Source organism: Giraffa tippelskirchi, chromosome 7 (genome assembly GCF_054371585.1).
Source record: "Giraffa tippelskirchi isolate mGirTip1 chromosome 7, T2T-mGirTip1v1.2.pri, whole genome shotgun sequence".
NCBI lineage: Eukaryota > Metazoa > Chordata > Mammalia > Artiodactyla > Giraffidae > Giraffa > Giraffa tippelskirchi.
This window is the reverse complement of record NC_137281.1, coordinates 115208523-115229537: the sequence shown is the minus strand read 5'-3', so window position 1 is coordinate 115229537 and position 21015 is coordinate 115208523. Positions and strand designations below refer to the sequence as shown.

Below are 21015 nucleotides of genomic sequence, written 5' to 3'. Positions count from 1 at the left end.
TAAAAGAGAGGGACTAGTGAGTCTTGAATTTGGAATGTGGTTATTTTGAGTTTGAAAAGTAAGGTCTCCTTCTCCATTTCTTGTGTACAGTATTTTCTTTGTCTGCATTCAGAAGTCAGTCCTGGAGTTCAAGGTGACATTCTTGAGGTTTCATCTTTCAAGATGTCACCTTTCAAGGTGACAGTCTTTCTCCAGAAGAGAAAACAGAGCTAACTCTGTAGGCAAAGACATGGTGGTCATGGTACTGTTCGGGAGATGGGTGGGGTGGGTGTTCCTCATGACCCATGGGAAAAGCAGTACTTCTTCCACTTTTCACTCTCCAGAAAACTGAGCACATAGAACCAAATATGTCATCTCTTTTTCCTCTCTAGGTGATCACCCTTAAAGCCATATTCGATCACAATTAAGTTTTAGATTACTTAACTTGTCAAGTCTGTTAAAACAAAAATATAGTCTACCTGAAAAGTGAAAGTGTTAGCCGCTCAGTTGTGTCCAGCTCTTTGCAAGCTTATGGACCCTAGCTCGCCAGGCTCCTCTGTCCATGGAATTCTCCAGGCAAGAGTACTGGAGTGGGCTGCCATTTCCTTCTCCAATAATCCACCTAACATCTATATATTTTGTATTTATAAACCCAGTATTACTTTACGTGAAGACACCTACCAGTAATTAATTGGCTTCAGTTAATTGGCTCTGTCATCTTGACTAGCAGAAGACAATTGCCAGTCAAGCGTGTCATTTCCGAAGTCCTACACAGATATATCCCCATCTGAAAAGAAAACTAACTGATTTAAGTTCCTAAAAGCTTTTCTTTTGACTGACAAGCTGTCAGTCTAAAGGGAAACGCACTTTCCATTCAGTAAGTCTCTCTAAAAGCTTCAAGTTTGAACAGATAAAGTAAAGCAAGCATGGTCTGTGGATCTTCTCATGCTGTACTACTTATACATAATACTTAGCACTCTGTGGATAGTGATTGATTCAAATTAATCTTTTATCATGTTCACATCTGGGAAATCAAGAGAGCATGGACTCTGCATCCGAGAAAGGGGATCAGTTTTGAAGACAATGAATTGAATTGGTGAGCTGAGAATTCACCATTTAAAAGTAATGTACTTTTCCCAGAGTATACCACTACTTAGTTAACAGCAAACTTAGAAATATCCATTCTTCTACAAGAGGAACATGATTATTTCATGAGGGCTCTTATGTGAGAAATTTAACCAATATTCATTCATTTCTGAAAACTTCAGCAAACCCCAACTTTATGGGTTGATGTAACCTGAAGGTAGTGTGTTGTAGGATAATGGATAACTATGATCATTCTCATTCAAGGTAGTTATGTTCTATGAAGTCATCATGCATACTGAATTAACAAATACTGAACCATTGTTCCTAGAAGAAGTACAGGATTAGGTTCCTGCAAACCTCTTGTCATATTTATTAACTGATCATGTATAACTTTGTTTTATGTATGCTTGTGCTTAAAGACTCCTTATTTAGTATATTCTGTTGATTCATTAACATTGAACTCTTGGTCAATGACGCTGTCTCATGCCTGAAAGTAGGCATGTCTAACACACATATTTTCTCCATTAAGCACATCACAAATTTCTTGTGCTTTGAAACACTATAGACAGCACTTGATGGCTTGAGAGCCATTTTCACCAGTGAAATCACCAATAAAAACAGACAAAAATCTAATAAACATTGCACTTAAATTGTCTGCAAGAAGGATACTTGTTTATAGTATGAGACCTGAAACAAGAAGGCCTTGTTTGGCCTCAGTTGGGAATGTGCATGTTGGGTATTCCCAGTTTTTGCTTCTTTGCACATGTCCATGAATGACTGGAAAGACCAGCCAAAATACAAATAAGTAAGTAGGCAAATCTGCAGATATAGAATCCATGAATAATGAGAATCAACAGAATCTAATGATCCTTGGGTACCTATGCAGAGAGAGGAAGGAGCTAAATGTTAGGCTTTCAGTGTCCTCATCTCTCCTTACTTGGTTGGTCTTACAAGCAAACTTAAACTTGAATAGAACTTTTCATGAGTTTCCATTTGATAAAGGCTTATTAACTCAGCTGCTCATGTGGTAATACATCAGTATGCCTTCACTCTTATGGGCTTGATGGGCTATTCACCTTTCTTGAGGAAAACAGTTTATGATATTGGTGATGAAATTCCTTTAAGGATTGACTCTCACTTCAATTTATAATAAACTAAAATTCCGACTTTATATAAACAATTACATAGTTTTTTCCATTCTCTCCTCAGAATATTGATAATTAAAAATCCAACTGAAATCTAAACATAAGACTTAACATTTATTTATTTTTCTCAGACTCATTTGTTCATATTTTTAAAGTTTCACAATGTGAGTTTATACTCACTTCTCTTAACTTTTCAGCAAAATTTAGAAATTCATTTTAATCCTAAAAGTATTAGCTATGCCATGTGTTATTTAGAAGACTTTTTTTCTTCTGTTTATTGAAAATGTTTTATGCTTATTTTTGTACCTAGGAGATAGATACCAGCTGAATAATATAAAATCACTATCACTACTGTTTTTTGGGAAATTCCTTCTTTTCTGAGATTTATTATCAGTAGGATATCCTTAGAAAAGCATTATTCTGTTGACACTTCTCAATATTTTGGGAAACAAAAATAGGTACAGCAACAGCAAAGTGTTAGTCGCTCAGTCGTGTCCGACTCTGTGATTCCCTGGACTGAAGCCTGCCAGGATCCTCTGTCCATGGATTTCTCCAGGCAAGAATACTGTAATGGGTTGCCATTCCTTTCGCCAGGGGATCTTCCCGACCCAGGAATCGAACCTGGGTCTCCTGCATTGCAGGAAGATTCTGTACCGTCTGAGCCACTAGGGAAGCCCCACAGCAGCAGCAGAACTCATGATGAAATATTTGAAGAACACTTAATTATGCAAAGTTAAATAAACTTTATTAGTATAGGACTTCTTAGTATTCATGTACATTTTTATCTCCCAGAGGAACTCTAATATTACATGTACTATGTATATATCCTGCATATGTTTACTAAATTTATAGGAACACGGAATGCTTTCTAAGAGGTAGCTTGAGGGATTAATTCTGTATGGAATAAACTTGGGGAAGTGCTGGCTTTGATAAGACTGTACAACTCTGTCCCGTAGATCTCATTTCTGCTCTTGCAGCAAAACAAAATGAATTTATTTCCTCTTCTATATATAATAGCCCTTTGAGTATTTTAAAGAAGCTGTCATTCTGTAAGCTTTTTATTTTACAGGTGAAATGCCTCTCTCCTTGGATTCTTACTGATACTCTTATTTTAGACCTCTTATCAAACCTATGATATTCATACTGATGTCACCTTTATTAGACTAGAGATTAAAATGACTAGGAATGCTCACCCCTTTTTTAATTGGTTGCAGTGTTTAGCACAGTACTGTGCATGTACTATGCACTTAGTTAATACTTTGCAAATTGGAATGAATCTTTTTGTCATTTTAATTATATTATTCTGTCTCCACAATAAATCCAAGGGAATCAGTGATATATTAGATGTTTGGCATTTTGCAGTGAGATCAGATAGGGTTTTTACTGTAATTAAAAAATAACTCTATGTCAAAAATTATGGTTTTGCCAGTACTTGATTTAAGATTGCTATTTAAAATCCTTAAGGAAAAAACCACAAGAAACAAAAATGAGATTTTGGCAATTACCAAGTTGGATGAGGCATATTTAGTGTCATGTTCATTAGATTTTTTTCTAGGTAAATGCTTCTGATAATTGCTCCATAGTGGTTGTGTCATTACGAGGTTAATGAAATCTCTTTCAGAGTCTAGCTTTTCTTTTAGAGTCTATACATTGTTTTCTGCAAAGTATAGGTGTTTACATCATATAATTGTGTTAAGCATCACATCTGAATTTCTTTTTTTTAAGAAAATTAAGTATCTGGCACATAACTAAATAGTTTTCTGCAAGAAACAGTAAACTTATAGGTCAAAATAAAGTTACTTTATTATGATCTTCCAACATTAAAATCCATTCAGAAAGGTAAGTATAGGTCAGTATTTTCTGCTTTTCTCCACAGTTATTTGCAGGAAGGCATTCTTAGCAAACTGAGGTCATGCCTTCCATTTGACATGTGAGTTATTGTCCCCATCAGCATATTCTACTCTTCTGAAGGGAACAGTAAAGTCGGTAAAAATGTGAATTGAGGGATTTATTCAAGAGAGTTTTCTCAAGTACACTGAGTATTCCCCAGTTTGTACTAACAGGAAGAATGATACACTAAGAGGAAGAATGATAATCTGTTGCTCTACCATTAACTGGTAATATTCTACATGGCTCTTTACCTTTCTAGACCTAGGTTGTTTACTTTGTAAAATTAGAAGGCAGTATTAGATCATCCCCAGCATCCTTTTGAGCTCTAAAATTGTGTGGTTTTATATATAATGGTAACCAACTGACATAAAAATAAGTCTAAGGTACTGACAGATTTGAGATGTATCTTTTGAATTATTGAAGACAATGGTGTAACCGAAATAATACTCTTCTTAAAATATTTTGAATGTATTGTATTGTGTTCTATTATATTATTTATGGTATATGTGTTGTCACATTCACTATTTTTACTAATCAACTTATTCTTGATTAGTGAAAGGTTACTTGTTTTAGTTGTCTTAAATCCCTCATTTGTCAGTTTTGTTGAAGTACTTGTTGTATAAGTTTTCATAATCCTATATCTCCACAGATAGAGATTGCAAAAAGAAGTGGAAGTTTTTGTGGCCAAAGATATTAGTCGTCTACAGAATTATTTCCATTCATACATATTCCCCAGCTTGACTGTCTAGCCATGTCCATTGAGTCAGAATCTTTGTTGGTTACTTTCTATTGAAAGTGCTGTACAAACTGAGCATAGAGAAAAATTATAGATAATGCAAAAAGTGCAGTATTTCATGAAGTCCATGAAAGGATCACTGGAGAACAGTTCCAGGTATATGCAGAGACATGTTTAGGTGAGTTTCTGACAGAATTAAGTTAGTCAACAATTATAGGCGAGAGAGTTGCCAAGACAGTGACTCAATAGCTGTTTCATTAGGGAGTGGTTTAGATATCAATGATTTAAGAGAAACCTTTGTGGAAAAATTACCTTTGTTTAGTCAGTATTTTGAGAGTCAGTGGGAAGTAAAGGATGTTGTTTATTGTACAATGTCAGTTAAATTATGACCTCCCCCCTCTCATTTTTGTTCATTCTCCTCAGAATTAGCACATGCTTATGATAACCTGAGTCTTGTTAAATAAAATGAAATAAATTATTTAAAAAATAATTTTCAATTGGAATTTAAGTCTTCAAGCCTTTTTTCACTTGTTTACTGTGAAAATTTGGTCCTGTTTTTACATGGGTTGATTAGATGGATTTTTTTTGTTGAGCATCAATTATCTTTGGGTATTGAGAATTCTGTAGATTTATAACCAGAGATGAGAAGGATAGATTTCTTACTGTGCAGCACCTTTCTTGATATCACTATTACAAAGCATTTATTGAATATCTCTTTTTGCATGTTGGGTGTTAATAAGTGTATTAATTAAGTTGATTGCTTTGTAGAGAGAAGAGAGAGCAGAAGAAACACTGATAAATATTTCAGGACTTGTTCAGTTGCTAACTTGTGTCCAACTCTTTGCAACTCCATGGACTGTAGCCTGCCAGGCTCCTCTGTCCATGGGATTTGCCAGGCAAGAATACTGGAGTGGGTTGCCATGCCCTCCAGGGGATCTTCCCAGATCAGGAATCGAACACGCGACTCCTGCCGCTCTCTGCAATGGCACGTGGATTCTTTACCACTGAGCCACCAGGGGAGCCCATATTAATTAAGCATGATTGCTTTGCAGAGAGAGAGAGAACAGAAGAAACACGGATAAATATGTTAGGGCTATACAGCAAAAGATTGAGCTCATGTGGGACATCGCTGAATTTCTCAGCTCAGATTTATTCTGTGCTCTATGAAGTTCATGCTCCCAAGGGAGATGTCCTTATCATCCTGCCTGGCTCATATACTTAGCCCAACTTGAAAGTATAAACACTTTGTTTACACTTAGCACTTTGTTCTTCATTGAAAAGAAAAAAAAAGTCTAGCCTTTTCCTTCACTTCATCTCAAATCTGTCCTAGTACTTTCTTCACTAACCCACAAAAAGCCAAGAAGAATCTGTAACATCTAACATCTCACAGCAAGAACTTTCCACTCCTAGCTTCCCAAACCTGTCACTCAAAAGGATCCCCCCCCACATCCACATGCTACCTCTTCCCACAGTCTCCCATTTCAAATGTTGGTTAAATGATGAGACCAACTTTATCATGAAAGTTAAAGCTGTGAACAGCTGGATTCAGTTAGGAAAGCTGCAGTGGATATCATTGTCTCCACATGGTTCACACGATCTATGCAGAAGATGTGCTCATTGCAAAAGTAGTGATGCACAGAAATGACTTCTGGAATGTTCCTCCATCGTTTGTCCAACCTGGCCACTCACAGGCACTTTACTATAGGCTCCAAGTTGGGGAACACTAATACTTTAAAGTCCTGCCCTTGCCTTGAAGCTTCTGGAATCAAAGGGAAATGAATGGCCTCATTTCATAGAGGAGCGCCTGTTTGTTGCCAGGTAGTTCCTTGGAGTTGGAGCCCTTGCATTCACTGCTCACCTTGGCCAGGCCTGTTCTACAACTGAGTCTCACTTCAGCGAACCACATGACCAGCTCTTTTGATGGCATCCCCTCAGCTCTGAGCTTTTGTGTCCCACCTGCTATGTGATCCAGTCACCTGTTTGCTGAAGCACAAACAATCTTATGGAGATAGTGGACTCTGGCACTTTTAATATTCTTTCATATTTTTGGTGCTAAAAAATGTTCAGGAGTCTATGCTCTGGGCCCCTGGGATATTTAAAACCTTGCATCTTGAGTTGCACTGGTTGGTTTGTTGAAAATGGGAACTTACTGGCTGACCACACCCCAGTGGGGAGTGTACTGGTTTTCAAATGGCTGAAAATGTCCAACTTCTCCCTGCCTTTTGTATCTGAGCAACAGGCCTGATATATACCCAAGGGGTGGGGTAGGGGCGGGAAGTCAAATTGCTAAGTATATTCAAGAAAGAGTTTTGACACCAAAGATAGAAGTCAGAGGCCCTGTGGAAAGTTGGCAGCCATTTATGTGTGTGTGTGTGTGGTGTCTATGTAACTAATGATCTGTGTTCTGTGGACCAGGGTAGAAACGCCTACCCTCATGTTTGAGTGTTTGTTCTCTGATTAAAAGTTTTTGAGTTTCTAAAAAAAAAAAAGAAAGTAAACACTTCCATAGAATTTTCCATATACAATTTGAAAGTAAAATGAACCCCGTGTGTAAAATCAATTTTTGGTTTTGGTATTTGGGGCATTTTTTGATGAAATGAGCTTCTTATACATGTATATTGGAAAGTAGATATATTAATAAGTAGGAGAAGGCAATGGCACCCCACTCCAGTACTCTTGCCTGGAAAATGCCATGGATGGAGTAGCCTAGTAGGCTGCAGTCCATGGGGTCGCTAAGAGTCAGACACGACTGAGCGACTTCACTTTCACTTTTCAGTTTCATGCATTGGAGAAGGAAATGGCAACCCACTCCAGTGTTCTTGCCTGGAGAATCCCAGGGACCGTGGAGCCTGCTGGGCTGCCATCTATGGGGCTGCACAGAGTCAGCCACGACTGAGGTGACTTAGCAGTAGCAGCCTGTTGGCAATAAATCATAGGAACTTTGTAAGTTGGCACTCGGGTTTAGAGGTAATGGTTTCTTTACCTGATGTGGGTTTGTATATTTGGCATAAATGTATTAGCAAGTTACGACTCTTTCCTTTGTATGTATGATTTTCCTTCCTTTTGCATGCAATAGATTTTACATTATTGTTCTTCCTACCCCCCCCCACCCCACTTTTTTAAACTCTTTGACAATAAGTGAAGGTCAGGAAAGGTGCAAAATCTAAAACTTGGACCCATGTAGAGAACATTAGTAATGTTCATTTTATTTGCTTGTGGGGAAGCAGAGGTAGGGAAATGAGAGACAGGTTACTTGCTAAACTCTCAGGCTTAAATACAAAATATATAACTTAGTTTTTAAAAGTGAAAATTCTTCAGTGAATTCTTCATAAAAACAAAAATTCTTCGTAAAAAGCAAAAAAAAAAAAAAGTCCACCTTACCACTGACATGACAAACAGGAGGAAGGAGAGATACAGTAGAATCAGTTCATTTTCATTTGTAGAAGAGTTTTTAACTCAGCTGGTCAAAGCTGATTTCTTTTATAAAGGAAATCTTTTTCCTTCTTTTAAGGAAAATACTTATTGTCAAATTTACTGATTATCTAAAAACAGTGACAACCACCTGGAGACTGGGGTGTATAGAGAGGGCTGATGTGGTTAGTCTAGTTCTAGAAGATGTTTGGAGACTTTCTTAATTTTAGAAGATAGTTAACAAGTGTCCTTCTGGGTAATAAGTCCTCAGATATTCTCGATGTTGTATTCCCTACAATAGAATTTCTGGCAGTTTTTGTGTCTTCAGTTTTACTTTGTCATATTGATTTGAATCTGAGAGCTAGGCAGGTAGAGCCATAAGCTGGTTCTTTTTAAAGATTTTAGGAATCGAAAAATGCTTAAAATCCTTCCTAAAGTAAAGGAGGATGGCCTTTGAGTTTGTGCTGGCTTTCTGTTGGACTCAGCTTGATACCATCAATATAGATGTTCTATAAAATGTTTTAACAAAATTTTTGTTCATCTTGGTAGTCATTTTAAATTTTGGAAATGATTAAATGTTAAAGAAAAGAGAAAAACAACTGTGTTTTACTGAAGAATGTTTTCCTCCCCATCACCCTTATTTCCTTATTTCTTGTGTTGGCAAAAATTAATTTTTATTTCAGATATTTACAAAGAATATGAAAGCTTTCTATCAGATTTTTAAAGAATTTTATGATTTCAAGTACTTCTAAGAGAATTGATTGCGTTTTCAAAGCCATCTGTGAAAGTGGACATAGAAAGTGTTTTCCTATTTTTCTTCATGTGATTAATTAACACAAATTACAACATGTTTCAACTTTGCTTCTTAATAGGAGATTATATGAAATGATCCTGTGGTATCTAAATTATTTCCAAATGTTTGCATTCTGCTGTTGTATTTCAGGAGAGTATTTCCTTCCCCTTAAGCAGGAGGAATAGTTTTCTGAATTTTAATTTGCTTAGAGAAAATAGATTACTTATACTGGGAATTTGTATTATGGTTAGAATTAAAATATGAAAATCGCATAGATTATGATTATAACCTGATGTTTAATATGATAAATTTATATATTCAGTTCAGTTCAGTCGCTCAGTAGTGTCCGACTCTGTGACCCATTGGACCGCAGCACGCCAGGCCTCCTTGTCCATCACCAACTCCCGGAGTTTACTAAAACTCATGTCCATGGAGTCGGTGATGCCATCCAACCATCTCATCCTCTGTTGTCCCCTTCTCCTCCCACCTTCAAGCTTTCCCAGCATCAGGGTCTTTTCCAATGACTCAATTCTTCCCATCAGGTGGCCAAATTATTCGAGTTTCAGCTTCAGCATCAGCCCTTCCAATGAATAGTCAGGACTGATTTCCTTTAGGATGGACTGGTTGGATCTCCTTGCAGTCCAAGGGACTCTCAAGAGTCTTCTCCAACACCACAGTTCAAAAGCATCAGTTCTTCTGTGCTCAGCTTTCTTTATACTCCAACTCTCACACCCATACATGACTACTAGAAAAACCATAGCTTTGACTAGACAGACCTTTGTTAGCAAAGTAATGTCTCTGCTTTTTAATATGCTGTCTAGGTTGGTCATAACTTTTCTTCCAAAGAGCAAGAGTCTTTTAATTTCACGGCTGCAGTCACCATCTGCAGTGATTTTGGAGCCCACCAATATAAAGTCTGTCACTGTTTCCCCATCTATTTGCCATGAAGTGATGGGACCGGATGCCATGATCTTAGTTTTCTGAATGCTGAGTTTTAAGCCGGTTTTTTCACTCTCTTCTTTCACTTTCACTTTTAGTTCTTCTTCACTTTTTGCCAGAAGGGTGGTGTCATCTGCCTATCTGAGGTTATTGATATTTCTCCCAAAGTCTTAATTCCAGCTTGTGCTTCCTCCAGCCCAGCATTTCTCATGATGTACTCTGCATATAAGTTAAATAAGCAGAGTGACAATATACAGCCTTGATGTACTCCTTTTCCTATTTGGAACTGGTCTGTTGTTCCATGTCCAGTTCTGATCGTTGCTTCCTGACCTGCATACAGATTTCTCAAGAGGCAGGTCAGGTGGTTTGGTATTTCCATCTCTTCAAGAATTTTCCAGAGTTTGTTGTGGTCCACACAATCGAAGGCTTTGGCATAGTCAATAAAGCAGAAATAGATGTTTTTCTGGAACTCTCTTGCTTTTTCGATGATCCAACAGATGTTGGCAATTTGATCTCTGGTTCCTCTGCCTATTCTAAATCCAGCTTGAATATTGGGAAGTTAACTGTTCACATACTGTTGAAGCCTGGCTTGGAGAATTTTGAGTATTACTTTGCTAGTGTGTGAGATCGATGCAATTGTGTGGTAGTTTGAGCATTCTTTGGCATTGCCTTTCTTTGGAATTGGAATGAAAGCTGACCTTTTCCAGTCCTGTGGCCATTGCTGAGTTTTCCAAATTTACTGGCATATTCAGTGCAGCACTTTCACAGCATCATCTTTGAGGATTTGAGACAGCTCAACTGAAATTCCATCACCTCCACTAGCTTTGTTCATAGTGATGCTTTCTAAGGCCCACTTGACTTCGCATTCCATAATGTCTGGCTCTAGGTTGGTGATCACACCATTGTGATTATCTGGGTCGTGAAAATCTTTTTTGTTTAGTTCTTCTGGGTATTCTTGCCACCTCTTCTTAATATCTTCTGCTTCTGTTAAGTCCATACCATTTCTGTGCTATATTGTGTCCATCTTTGCATGAAATATTCCCTTGGCATCTCTAATTTTCTTGAAAGAGATCTCTAGACTTTCCCATTCTATTGTTTTCTTCTATTTCTTTGCAAGGATTGCTGAGGAAGGCTTTCTTGTCTCTCCTTGCTATTCTTTGGAACTTTGCATTCAAATGGATATATCTTTCCTTTTCTCCTTTGCTTTTTGCTTCTCTTCTTTTCATAGCTATTTGTAAGGCCTCCTCAGACAACCATTTTGCGTTTTTACGTGTCTTTTTCTTGGGGATGGTCTTGATCCCTGCCTCTTGTATTCAACTACTGTCATTTGGATTTAGAAGGGAAGAAGTATTGTTCCTGCTTCGAAAACACGGCTAATAGTTGTAAAATCTCTAACATGTTTGTACCTTGCAGTGTATGTTTTTTTTTTTAAAGGAAGATACTTGGTTTCAGAGAAAGAGTGGTGGCCTTTCCATTTGACAGTATTGTTTCTCCAGCTGTTACAGTGTTTAAGCGGAAACTATTATAGGTATTATAACACTCAGTTTGTTCTTTGGATCTCTGGGTGTGGCTCTTGGGAATTGTTGCAAGTTGGATTCCATGGGATGCCTGAGATTTAGTTTACAGTTTACAGGATGTTCATTGAGTACCCTTGGAATCAATATCTGTGAATAGGAGAGAAAGGAAGCAGGATTGGACAGAGGGAAAAGGTGAGCTAAAATTATGGCCCAGTGACATCCTTGACCAACTCTGTTGTGTATTTAGTTGCTAGAGTGTCCTTTCCGAGTTGTCCTGAGTTGGACCAAGATTCCCAGGGTTTTAGTTTTGAATGGATCTATCATTGATGTGGCATGCCTGGGAAGGAGCACAGTGTTGGGCAGAGCTACTCTTTATAGCACAGGTACTTCCAAAAGCCGGGGCAGTGAGTCCTTCATTAAGAGAGATTAGGTGACACATTGCACTATTCTCCACAGCAATATTTTTATTAAATCTGGTGTAGTTTCTTTTTTTGCTTAGTTTACTTTGTAATTTCCTTTGTGCCTCTGAAATAAGTATATCACTTTTCTTTCTCCTTCTCTAAGCAAGGGTAAGAGGCTTGACTTACATTAACTGCCTTAAAGAATTTATTGAGAGTTTCTAAGAATAAATACTTTAAAAGATGCTTTGAGGTCATTATATATGTTTCAGACTTGCTTCTTTGTGAAACTGTGTAAAATGAGTAAAAATAAAAAAATGTATTTTTCTCTTTTGCATTTCCATGTACATGATTTTCTCCCTGGTTGTCTTGAGGCATCTATTCTTCCTTGGGTGGGATGAGGATGGAGTGTAGTAGAAAGGCGTAGAAAATTTTTAAAAATTGGCTTCTGATTGTAGTTTATTCAGTAAATTATATTATGTGCCTACTATGTACCAGGCACTGTTATAGACTTTGCTGATAATAGAATATTGCAGCAAGAAAATGGGCTCAATGGCTAGGCATTTTCAGCAAGATGAAGCATTTCTAAAGTCCTGTGTTTTATCAAGAATTAAGCCCGAAGTACTGAAATTATATGGTTTCTTCTATAGTATAGAGAAGATACCATGATACAGAGAAGTTCTTTAGATTTGTCTTTTAATCCAAAGAAATTCTTTGTACGTTTTGAAGTTGACATCTAAAATTGTAAGTTTAATAATTGCAAGTTAAATTGTAAGTTTAATAATTGCAAAGGATATAATTCAGGTGTTTGATATTGGCATTTAGGAATAAATAGTTACATTACTCTTTTAAATGGCATCCAGTGGAATCTCAATGCCTTAGCAATTTGAAACCTGCCACCATCTCTTAAAAAATGATGGGCAGGGAGCTGGTGTTGGGCACAAAGTGAAGCACACTATGTTTCTAATGCACAGACTGCTGCTCTACTGCTGTGTTCTGGACTGTGGCTCCTTCCAGAAATTGACCCTATTGCCTCAGGGTGATGGAGGCTATGTTATGTGTGTTGCTGTCCCTGCCTGCCTCTGACAGGTTGACGTTGCACTTTTGACTCCCTGTTGAAGCCATTGGTAGTGCCTCAGTGCTGCTGACACAGTTTCAGGTTACAGTATTGTCACACCAGTCTGATCAGCCAAGTCTGACCACACCATTGTGGCCCTTGAAACTACTCTATTGTATGTTCGGCTTATCAGACGATGTGCGTCTTGACGATGGTTTGCCTTTAATCTGCAGAGTCACTCAACAGTTGGCTGGTAGTCCAAGTATCCAGTGGATCTTCCATATTCCCAATCATCCATGGCATTATCCAGAATTGTTGATTGTTGGAATGGTTAAAAAAAAAACTCAAAACATTTTTGATGGTCTCTCACTTCCTCCTGGTTCATACATCTTAGAAAGTGGTATTGTCACTGAATAGGGGTATCCTCAGAAATGGATCATCTTTTGCCTGCTTTCTGGATAATGATCAGGATGAACGGGGTAGGTAGTTACTCAGCCCCATCTTGACAATTCCTGGGTATAGTGGGTCTTTTTAAAAAAATAACCTAAAAGTAGTCTGAGGACAGCCTGGTTGGTATTCCCTCGAGGTAGCAGCCTATCTAAGTGAGTCTTAGGTGATTCAAACTTAATTCTCCTTCAGCCACCTAGATTCTTTTGTCAGATTCTAGTGCCCTAGATTATAAGGATAATGACCATTTGGTCAAATAAATGGATTATTAATCCCCCTATGATGGCTTATATGGGTCAAAGTGAGAGGACATATAATTATTCTCTGGAATTTTAAAATTTTAAATAAATGCTTATTTGTCTTGCATTTGACTGTTTCAGATGATGAGTCTGGATCTGAGGAGGAAATTACTAGATAAAAGCTGAATTTATAGCTACTGAAATGGGAGGGCTAGTTTTTTCCTGGCTCCTAGGTGGGGAATATGTTAGGCCATGGGAAGTAAGCCGGGCTGGAGTGGGGTTATTAGTGATCTTTATCTTTCAGAAGTGCCCACAGAAACTTCCAGTACAGCTCTCCCAAACTGTTGCGAATATCTTAAATTTAACCGCGTGCTGAGTCTGCCATTCATCTCTAGGTGGTTCTGACCATGATTTGATCACCGTTCCTCTTAACCATGGGGCTTCTCTGGTAGCTCAGATAATAAAGAATTTGCCAGTAATGCAGGAGACCTGGGTTCAATATCTGGGTTAAGATCCCCTGGAGAAGGAAATGGCAACCCACTCCAGTATTCTTGCTGGAGAATTCCATAGACAGAGGAGCCTGGTGGCTACAGTTCATGGAGTTCCAAAGAGTCAAATACAACTGAGCAACTAATACTTTCCTCTTTACCTTCCTGAGAGTTCTATAGGAAACAGCAGGGGCGGGCCCGACTCCTGTACCTCCCACACAAAACACCTGCCAGCACCTCCTGGTGCCTTCCCTGCCCCCATTCTAGTAGCCATTGCTCAGTCATTCCGTGAAGTGGCTGAATGTCATCTGGCTAATGTTTGAACAAACAGTGCTTTTCTTAGGCAGTATCCCAAAATTAAGGACTACACTCAGTTATTCAAACTAAACAGGGAACTCTAAGGCATACCAGCCTGTTAAAAGACCACATTTGATGTACTGTCAGCCTGTGCCCCTTAACTGATTTAGATCTCTCTTGTGGACCTTCACCAGTTGTAAACAACTCTTTCCAGGGATACCCCAAGTGCTCCCGGCATTGTACTTCTTGTCTGGAAGCCAGGCATTAACTTGCCTCCTTATAGTGACTTGCATCATAGGGAGAGTTGTTAAGAGGCCATCAGGTGTTTAATGAAACATTATATAATTTTCAAATGATTATAGAGTTCTCTCCAATATTAGGCTAATCTTGATTAGTTAGGGGAACTTCTTGGAGGGACAGCTAATTCATTACTTCACAGACTCTGTAGGCAGTTATCGCTGGGATGGAGTTAGGGTAGGTGTTATGAAATGGGTCCCTGACTTTAGCTGAAGTGATCAGGGATACCAGATCATCTCTAGAAGGTATTCAGTTCAGCCTCAGGTCCCTGGCTAGGGTTGTCATGGATGATAGAATTGCCTTAGATTTTCTTATGAGCCAGACAGGTTACAAGGAAGAATCTCTGTAGTTGCTAGTATGTTATCCTGTTCCTGGATTAATGGTCTGAGTGAAAAGGTCATTTTAGACACGTAAAAGAGAAAGCCATCTGAATTTCTTAAGCTTGATCTTGACTGTTTATGATCCTAATTTACCCCAGGACCCTTGAGGACCTGATAGAGTTCAGTACTATAGGTTGGCCTCACTTGCTGCTTGAGTCCTGTTTATAGTATCTATTCTTAGTTACACAATGCTTAAGATAAATAAATTTGAGCCTTCCTTTGTTCTTCAGGTTAATCATCTTGGTTGATAGAGTGGAATGCTTTGGAAAAATTTTCCAGAGTCCAAGACAGTGTAGGACAACAAATACATAGTGTTGGAGGTAATTTTCTAAGGGCCTCTTATATTTCCTCATGTTTTGCAAGCAGAGGTACTGACTGCCTTTGTTTTAGACTATACTTTCAAGGATGCTGTATGGTAAACAGCCTTGGAAAATAGAGTGCCTCTCTCTGGAGCAAAGGGCAAGTATGTTTACTGTTCAGTGTAATAAAGATAACATCTCTCTTCAGAGCTAAGATCAGACTTACTCAATGCATACTGTAAAAGATGTGGGCTTCCTAAACTCAGACTTCCTCTCCTTTAGACTCACTGTGTGTAGACACCCGTTTGGGCTCATCCACATCACTGCCGTGGGATATTGGGGGGAAGGGAGACTAATGCACATATGCTGTTGCTCATGGTGCTTGCTGGGATGTGTCTCATAAAGTAGTTCATCTCTGACTTGGGAGCCTCATGTTTTCTGCCTTCATCCATGAAATCTTGACAGTCTACCTTGTTAGTTTATAAATCGGGCAGAATCTCAGACATGTCACAATTCTTGACAAAGAAATCATGAATGTTCTCTCTGGAGTGTCCATTTGAGGGCCCCATATCTCTATTTGAATATCAGTAAAGATCAAAGTAAAAGATACTTGCTCCTTGGAAGGAAAGCTATGACACACCTAGACAGCATATTAAAAAGCAGAGACGTCTTCTGTATAGTCTGAGCTATAGTTTTTCTAGTAGTCATGTGTAAGTGTGAGAATTTTACCATAAAGAAGCCTAAGTGCCAAAGAATTGATGCTTTCAAACTGTGGTGCTGGAGAAGATTCTTGAGTTTCCCTTGGTCTGCAGGGAGAACTCTGAAATTCATTGCAAAGACTGATGCTGAAGCTAAAGCTCCAGTACTTTGTCCACCTGATGTGAAGAGCAGACTCATTGGGGAAGATTGAGGGGGGAAAAGGGAAAGATTGAAGGCAAAAGAAAAAGGGGGAAGCAGAGGGTGAAATGGTTAGATAGCATAACCAGTTCACTGGACAGGAATTTGAGCAAACTCCATGAGATTGTGAAGGACAAAGGAACTTGGCGTGATACAGTCAGTCCGTGGGGTCGCAAAGAGTCAGACACTGCTTAGTGACTCAACAACAAAGAGCAGCAGCAAAAGGTCAAAAGCATGTAACTTGCAGCCTATCTATCAATGCCATTTAAATGTACAGCATCACAGCTACTGCCCTAGCCCTTGGAGCCAACTCTGGTTCACTGCCTGTTTTTTGCAGATAAAGTTTTATTGTAATAAAGCCACACTCATCTGTATTGTTGTTGTTTATGATTACTTGTGCACTGGAAGGCAGAGTTGGGTAGTTGCAACAGAAACCATGTGGCCCTTGAAGTCAAAAATTATCTGTCCCTTAAAAAAAAAGTTTATAGAGCCTTGCTCTAGCACTCCACTGCTGCTGCTAAGTCGCTTCAGTCGTGTCCAACTGTGTGCGACCCCATACACTCTAGCTCAACATTAATTCCTTTATATATACTTGCAAAAATGTGTCAAGATAGATGTACAAAGGTACTGCAGGGTTGTTTATGATTATAAAAACTAATAGCTTCAGATATTATGTGGTCTAGATTTATTGCCTGAACATTGACTCGTTCTATAGATTTTCAGAAATCATCCTTTCGACTGAACTCTTCCCAGGGAGTCTGAGGCACTGCATTAAATACTGGAACTTCAATATACATGAAATGCAGTTTTCTTCATGTAGTTTTCTTTATCACCCAGAATAAGAGTTTGTCAGATAACACAATCCAGGAGAGAAGGCAAGGGACACCAGATTAATTTGGCAAGCCTCTTCATATAGTAAGCTCCAGGGAGTGCAAAGATCACCCAGTAAGAGGCTATGGTGTTACTGTTTATTTTAGTCCAAAAATCTTTGCAAACCCTTCAAAAGGTATTCATTGGGAAGAACAAAGTAAAACAAAATAAAAACCAAACAAAACAGATTGAAAAACACAGCAACAACGAAGGTATTGTTTTTGATGTTAGCAAGGCACACTAAGTACCGATTCTTTTCAGTTGAGGGACGGTGGGGGTGGGGGGCGAACTCTCTGTGTGCTCAGGTGTGAGGATAGGAACCTTAAATGAGCGGAAGGCCTATAGTGACTGAGGTTTCAGAGATAATTAAATTAACTTTTTAAATGAAGTTTTACTAGGTAATAAGATCAAACTGTTTTTGGAGTTTGGGACACGACTGAGCGACTTCACTTTCATTTTTCACTTTACTGCATTGGAGAAGGAAATGGCAACCCACTCCAGTGTTCTTGCCTGGAGAATCCCAGGGACGGCAGAGCCTGGTGGGCTGCCATCTATGGGGTCACACAGAGGTGGACACAACTGAAGCGACTTAGCAGCAGCAGGAGCAGCCTGTTAAGAAGGGGATGTGTTGATAGTCTAGTAGGAACTTGAATTTAAGAATCTGTATAAGGGGAAAGAAGGCAAATATATGTGGTGGCCAGCATTGGCCGAAATGTAGTTTTTTAGTGACCAATACTGAAGATGTTTCAAAAATATTTTGCTCAATGTCTCTAAAGGAGTTGTATTTTTTCACTGCCCTTTAGCTATAAATGTGTAGTAACCAAATGTTTTGAACAGCAGATTGGTCTTATTTAATTCCTTTGGTTAGACGAAGAAATTAAAATTATTTTTATTCACAGTCTTAAAAACTTACAAAAATTCAGTCATGTTTAATTGTACATTTGATATCCTCATTGGAAGAAAGGGAATGTGAGATAGGGATTTTCCTTGAGAATCTAGGAGATGTGTGATATATGTTTGTAGCCCAGTATTACAGATTGTGGTCAGGAGATAAGTGATGAAACTGTCTATAACTGAGGGAGGAGCAGAGGCAAATATATTGAGTGCATTTTGAGGTCCTTTTGCAAAGAATTCAATATGTTGTGAACCTTGTGTTTGTATTTCTTCCAAGTGTGAAATGCCTTACATGCAATGTTTGACTCATTGGTAAGGCTGTCTTTTAAAAAACGTGCTTTCTTCTTTTGAAAAAATGTGGAAGTAGTGAGGGGAAGACCTATTATTTTTTAACTTGTTTCCTATTATATATATTTTTTATTTTGCCCTAACACATTACATTTCCAAATAGACAAGCAACTCAGGTAGACAAGCAATATAGAGAATCATCACGTCTTACTCAAAGCTAATACAAGCCACCTAGCTGAATAAGATCACTTGGAAAGTGTACTCAATTAAGTAAATAGATTGTTGAAGTGGTTTATTTTCTATATGGGCAGTTAGGAAAGCATGTTATTTCAGGTGGCAGACATGGAAGAATTTTGGGACTGTGTGTGGGTGGAACAATGCTGAGCCGCCTTCTAGTTAATCAGGGAAGACTTCATGAAAGAGGCTGAGTAAGTCTGGATAAGATGCTGAGGGTGGTATGGCTATCTTGTGAAGAGCTTCAAAATTAAGAGGAACAATTTATGATTTTTCAGATTAAGGATAACAAGCTTTATGTTTTGTGTTATATGAGGTGGATGGATTGTATTTTTTTAGACTTTAAGTAGTGTTACACTGATTTATGTTTACTCCTTTCCATGTTTTCTCTAATCAGATTGAGTATTCTGAGGGTGGGAATTATTTTTCTGCTGCCTTTTTTTTGCCCCACATAGACAAAATTTTTAAAAATTTAAGATATCAAATATGAAAAGTTTCAAACATTTTGTTAGCTATTGAGCAGAATGTGAGTAAAGAGAAGACTTGGGACCAAGAGCTGGGCAAAACCTTTAAAGTATTTTTAGCTCTGAGGGGCAAGCTGAGGTCAGAGTGTCATGCTGAAATTGGAAGACAGAGTGTAGCAGTGTACCTGCTCCTTAGTGTAGCAGGTTAGACTAGTGGTGGGAGAGGAAGCACTGGCATCGACTGTATCTTAAAAAAATTTGACAGTGCTGTTTAGGATGAGATCCATGGCTTGAAATCCGTAGTAACAGAAAAATGTGTTTATGTAGGATTGGAGTCAGGTTAAGAAGTGAGTTTGGCCCTTATATAACTTACTTCAGTGGCTGAAACCTAGCAGATATAAACTCATATTTAATATACTATATTTTGGTGTATTTTGGTGTATATTTTGACCTGTAATGATAGGAAGTGTGATAATGAGTAGTTTTAAATTTCCTTCTTTCTTTTAATAATCTTAGACCCTGGTGTTTTTTTGGTGCGTGCGTGTGTGTGTGTGTGTGTGTGTGTGTGCGCGTGCTGGTCCTCTTTTGTCAGGCTATGGGACTGCTAGATGGAAATAGTAATACCCAGATTTTATGGGATTTCTGAACTGAAAGAACAGGTTACTGTTGGTGGCTCACACCGGTGGGAGAGGAGTAAATAATCTTCATAGCACCAGCTGGTTTTCCTTGTCTTTTAGGATGTTAATTCTTTTCCTCTCTCTGTTGATATATAGAGATATTAACTGTCATTTATGCTATTAAGGAATTTTAAAAATTTGTTTTGGTTTCCATGCTGAAGGTTAGCTGAAATTATGAGAAATAATCTCCCAACAGCATTCCCAGTTTTTGCCTGAAATAGATTATTCAGATAAGATTGACTTGTGTTATAGAGATTCTGTATTGACATGGAGCTTGGATCCATTTAGTGCTGGCTTCACTTATTTATTTATTGTATGTATTTATTGAGCACCTGGTATGCGCCAGATACTGTCCTAGGTACTTTTACCTAATACTTTATTTAATACACATGAGGACCTTAAAAGAAAGATAATGGGATCCCTATTCTAAAGCTGAGGGTATTGATGCTGTCTTTTACCAACCAGATTAATGAATGAATCCTTTTATTCCCCCTGAAAAATACACTGACTGATGACAGTGGCTCCATTAGCACATATGTCTAACCAATTATATTCTGGTATGCTTCTGTACTTTTTCTCCAACTACATGAGTTGTATCCTTACCAGGAAATCAGTTGTGTTTATTCCCAAACCTGTTAATACTTATTGAAAATTAAACCAGTGAATTCATAAAGAAGGTTATTTTATGAAAGCTGAGTTGAATACTTAGAATGAACAAGGAGTTATAAAATACTTGTTACTGAATGTAAATTAGAGAAAAATTCTGAAAGCTTCTGAATTTATTTCTTTGCAAATGCTTTAGTTTTTACTGTAAAGAAACACGCTCTGAACACCATGGAGGATGAACTAAGAATATGACTTTATGCAAGAAGGGCAATATGGAACTCTAATGAAGAGGTCCATACTCAAAAAAGAGAGTACTGATCCTGAATTTAGAATGAAATGAAAAATAAGACACAAGAGAGTAGCATATGAAGATTAAAATGTCAGTTTTATTAATGATACAGTGATTAGAGTTCATGGGTTTAGAGCTGCTGCTGCCAGATGGGCTTGCCAATGCTGCAAGAAAATACCCAGAATTTCTGCCTTATACCATTCCAAGACCTGATTGGAAGAATAGTGCCAATCACTGGTATTAGCAGCTTTGTATAATATTAGCTACACATGTTCAAGAACTGTGCACACTAGTCAGGAACTCAATCTTCCTTGGAATAGTTTAGGGAGGGAAGGGAATTTTTCCAGAAAGAGGCTTGAGGCTAGGTGAAGGTGATGCCTGTACTGACATACTGGGTT

The 21015-nt window shown here is 38.2% G+C and overlaps 1 protein-coding gene and 1 long non-coding RNA gene across 37 annotated transcripts in view; both read left to right on the top strand.

Annotated features, from left to right (window-relative positions):
• Positions 1–21015, top strand: part of TCF12 (transcription factor 12) — a 395492-nt gene that overhangs the window by 93361 nt on the left and 281116 nt on the right. The window lies entirely within an intron of this gene.
• LOC145513523 (uncharacterized) lies at positions 6–7329 on the top strand. The gene is made up of 2 exons (XR_014059461.1): positions 6–488; positions 2700–7329. It is a non-coding gene; the product is annotated as an uncharacterized LOC145513523 (long non-coding RNA).